Source organism: Perognathus longimembris, chromosome 1 (assembly GCF_023159225.1).
Source record: "Perognathus longimembris pacificus isolate PPM17 chromosome 1, ASM2315922v1, whole genome shotgun sequence".
Lineage (NCBI taxonomy): Eukaryota > Metazoa > Chordata > Mammalia > Rodentia > Heteromyidae > Perognathus > Perognathus longimembris.
The window spans coordinates 110,299,414-110,304,463 of record NC_063161.1 but is presented as its reverse complement, the minus strand read 5'-3'; the positions used below and the strand labels follow the sequence as shown (position 1 = coordinate 110,304,463).

Genomic DNA, 5,050 nt, shown 5'->3' with positions numbered 1-5,050 from the left:
GTGTTTGTACACATTTCTGGGAACAAGCATCCTTTGTTCAGGTTTGAGAAATCTAAATACAACATTCTACCAGTTCAAGTTAAAGACAGGCTTCTTGCCAGAGTAGATCTGACTGCATAGATCAATGCTTTTAAACCTGTTTTCTGACTTTCTTCATGGTGTCATGAGTCTAGCAACATATTTTTGTTCATATATAGATTAAAATTTTTAGTATTATTTGAACCAAACTATTCCACTTTGAATTGGCAAGATATTATTGAGATCTTTTGAAATGACTAGAATAATCCAGGTAAAACTAAATGATCAGAATATGTAATAATATATGGAGACAGAAATATTTGCTTTTATTCAAATTGGTCCACACTGGCCAGCCAGTTTAAAACAGTTTGATCCAGTTTTCAGCTGGTTATATTTTAACTAGCTCAATTTTGTTGAATTCAATTTCAACAGGCAAGGATTACTTACTGTACCCCAGAAATAAAAATTTATTCCTAGTAAACATTGTTGAATCTCCAGTGACTAATCAGGGTTCAACATAGAGTATAATAATTGGATGAAGATTAATGACAAGGATTCTTTGTATTTTTTAGAGTATAATAATTGGATGAAGATTAATGACAAGGATTCTTTGTATTTTTAATTATATTTTTGTTATCTTCAAGTAGTTTTACAAAGGGGTTACAATTCAACATGTCACTATAGGAATGCAATACATCTTTATCAATATCACCCTCTTCATTATTTTTCCCAATCCCTCCCAACTCTACCCCTCCTTGCAGGTTTCCTAGTTTCATAAGATATATATTGGGCATTATACCTTCTTTCTCTTCCTGCTTCTCTCATCATCATATATATATATGTATGTATACATATATACATACATATATATATACATACATATATATATATCACCTTACCACCTCCCTTCCACCCATGGCAATGGTACCTCAAGTACCAGCTTCTTGGTATTTATTTTATTAGACTGTTAGTTGTTTTAAGGAATTACTATTTTAATTCTTTCCTGTATATACCATATTTTGGTAAATATGTATATGTACATGTGCATATGTCCCTGTATATGTTTTGTATATTCAGATCCTTTCTCTCTGTGCTTGAATTACTTCACTTAGCATAATTTTTCCAGGTTCATCCATTTTTTTACAAATAATATAATATAATTCTTCCTAATGGATAGGTAACATTCCATTGTGCACAGATACCACATTTTCTTGATCTGTTCATCCATCAAAGGGCATCTGGGCTCTTTCCATACCTTGGCTATGGTGAATAATGCAGTAAAAAACATGGTTATGCAAGTGGGTTTGCCACATTCTGACTTGTAATATTTGGGATAAGTATCTAAGAGTGTTATTGCTGGATCACAGGATGGTTTTATGTTTAGTTTCTTGAGGAATCTCCAAACTGCTTTCCACAGGATTCTTCTCACTGAAGGTACAGAGCTGCTCTAAACAGAACCATAGCCAATAATCACTTATCTGCCATGCATTTGAAATTTGCTCAGTCTGAATTAAGTGTGTAAAATACACATTAGCTTTCAAAGACTTAGAGTAAAGAAGAAAGTGAAATATACCTTTTTTTTTTTACGCTTGGTTACATTCTAAAGGGACATTTTGGGTATATTGGTTTAAAATGAAATGTATTATTAAGTTCATTTTATCTCTGTTGCTTTATTTCTTTTTAATAAAATTGCTTGAAAATTTTAATTATGTCTATGACTCTCATTATGTTTCTGTTGTTGCCATTATCCTCCCTTCAACATCTGCGATTACAATATGCCCAGGTTCCTTTCCCATAAGCATGAAAAACTTACACTTTGGTAATGACAAGACTCAGCATTCAAGGACTATCTTATTTGGTCCTCAAAAAAAACAAACACAAAACAAATAATAACCGTGTGTGTGAGTGTGTGTGATATTTAGGATTAAAGTCAGGGTCACCCATTTGCTAAGCTGATGCCCTGTCACTTCAGTCACACCTCTAGCTTTGTATTACTCTTCAACTGGGTTGGCATACTCTTTGCCTCCCCAAACTCTTCCATTCTAAGATTTATCCTACACCTGTATCTTATGAATATCTCTTAAAAGGAAAAATAAAATAAGTTTTGAAGTCCAAATCACAGATACTTGGTGACCTTGATAATATCCTGTGCTTTCCTGGACTACTATCACACCCACATTTCACTCAGCCAGTGTGATGATAGCACACACGACTCTAAACATTTTTCTAACAGCAACTAATTGGTTCCACACAGATGTGTATGAGACTCATTCTATTATTATCTCTATTTCATGGATGGGAAAATAGCACAGAAAGGTTATCATTGGTTCCAGAACATGTAGCTCCAGCAGAGTGTTGGCAGAGGTGGGATTTGACCTGTGACCCTAAGCGCATTCTCCCTGTGACTTATTTAGCCTCTTGCAAAAGAGGTAGTCTGCTTCTCTGAATGGATTTATTACCATAACTATTGATACCAGGGAGAAAAAAATAATGTATCTCAGGTTTTTCTTGAAGCTGTATCTCCTTTGCAATTAGAATTTAAGTCCTCTGCCTCATTTTGCCAGGCTCCTTCCTTTTGACTTCCAAGATAACGACCATCTCATCTAGATTAACCCAAATGTGGCACTAATGTTGCATTTACAAAGGGCTTTCAGTTTACAAAGTATTTGAAGATATAATCATAAATTATCAATGTGTTGATGGGAAAAAAAAATGTGCTCATTCTGAACCTGCTCATCTCAATGAATTCTCTCTGGTGGTGAGATTCCAGGCACTGTGATAAATCATTGTGTGGGAGAGCCTTGGCATCTGTGGGAACAGGGTTTACTCTCTCCTCATTTTCATTATAGTGCTATATTCTTCCATGCATGCATCTGTATCCTGTTTTGCTCACAAAGGGACTCGAGGCAGCTTTCAAATATAAATACAATCTAATAGGATCCAATAAATAGATGAGGAAATTATGGCAGCTATTCATGTCCTCTATGGCACGGATCCAAACGTCTGTGCTAGCTTCCTAGCGCCACCGGTGCTGGTGGAAGACATGGATAACAGAGGCAGCCTCCATGTTCAACTCATCCACTAGCTGAGCCCAGGCCCACGATCCAAGATGGCTAATCAGACCCAGCAGTCCAAGTTCATGAGCTGCAAAGTGCACGGCAAGTACTGGGGGTGGGGGTCCAACTTCACAGCAGCTGTCACCCTGAGGATACCCAGGACACCCGACATCCTGGTGGGGCCAGGCTTCCTCGTTGCCCCCTACTTCCAGAATACACTGTGCCTGGCCCTGGCTGGAGAGGTTGTCTGCCACTGGAGGCCAGGGGAGGAAGGCACCCTCATACCTCCAGTCAGGAAATACACAGGGAACAACAGGCTGCTGACGGTCACGCTGGGCCAGGTGGACGTATATGCATTGGCCATTGGCCAGCTGAAGGAGGGCATGGAGTTCTAGGCCAACACGAGGATGTAGGGCACCAGCATCTCCTTCAGGCATCAGCTGGACCTGCCCAAGGACAACTTCTTCAAAGGTTCCCTGAACAGCAACTGGATCCTGAGTGCCATTCTGGAGAAGAAGCTCCCAGCCCGGCCTCTCACACTGGCTCCAGCGGCCATGAACCAGTTACTGTGCAGCTTCGGCCTGACCATCGGCTGAGTCTAGTGGCCTCAGACTTTCCCCCTTCCCCCCTATACATCCCTCCTTCCGGGGGCAGGAGCAGTAGGAAAGGGAGTTGGGGGAGTGTCTTGCCCTCTAGCAGCCTGCCAGGGGCTTCAAGATCCTACCTGGGGCCTGGGGTACTGAGGGGAATTTTGGAATATTCTAAGCACCAAGGTCGAGGCAACCAATCTTAGGAAAATGTGTCACGGTAGCTCAACCTCCACAGGACTTCACTGAGCCGGTCCCATCCACTGTCCTTGCTAACCCTCGGTATAAATCATGCTTATAAGTTAAGGAGAAACCGGGACATTTTAGAGAAAAAATATATAAATAAATAAATAAAATATAAGGGGAGGGGGGAGATGGACAGAAGCACAAGGCATGCTCCAAGCCTACACAATCATTTTTTTTCCAGTTACAGTTTTATCCCCATCACCTTGGTAAGCAGAACCAGAGCAATTGAGGATGCTTAGCAACCCTGACTTTTTAAAGATGAGCCCAGAGATGAGCATCATCAGATATTTGAGTTTCTTTTCTTCAGGGTTCTCTTCAGATTTCTACCTAGCCTTTGAAACCAGGTCCCTGCAAAGCAGAAAACATTTATTTCTTTTCTCTTCTTTCACCACACTAGTTTCTTGGAAAACAAAACAGCAAAGAGAGAGAGAGGGAGAGACAAAGAGAGAGAGAGACAGAGAGAGAGGGAGAGAGAGATGGAGGAGGAGGAGGAGGAGGAGGAGGAGGAGGAGGAGGGGGAGGGGGAGGGGGAGGGGGAGGGGGAGGGGGAGGGGGAGGGGGAGGGGGAGGGGGAGGGGGAGGGGGAGGGGGAGGGGGAGGGGGAGGGGGAGGAGGAGGAGGAGGAGGAGGAGGAAAGAATTCCCATTTTGTTTGGTTTGTAATTTGATGAGTCTTCTCACTAAGATCTCCACTTCCCCCTGCCAATATGGTAGCCTGACAGGTCACCTGTGAATTCCACAACTTATCACATTTGACTTACAATATTTTGACTTTACAATGGTGCCAATGGGATATGTGCTCAGAGCTTTTTAAAAAAATTTTTTACTCTCAATACTGAGCAAAGTCAGTGTTCCCACAGCTCCCAGTTAGCTATTCAATTATGACAGTAAACCACAAACATACTATGAAATATAAATTATGTTTGGTAGATTGGGTATATTAAAGGCATCTTCAACTTAATATTTTCAACTTACATTATGACTGAGTATAGCCCTTTCATCAGAAGGAGAAAAGTCCCAATGATCTTTTTGGAAGTGTTTATTGAGGACACAGGTAAGTTTGCCTGAGTCAGCAAGAAAGAAGATTACAAAAGGAAAACAGGAAAATGAATTAGATAGAATATGAACAAACTAGAATGTGTGT

At 40.6% G+C, this 5,050-nt stretch overlaps 1 pseudogene; it reads left to right on the top strand.

Moving 5' to 3' along the window:
* Positions 1-2,980: 2,980 nt before the first annotated feature.
* On the top strand, positions 2,981-3,670 carry LOC125352629 (annotated as a pseudogene).
* Positions 3,671-5,050: the final 1,380 nt, after the last annotated feature.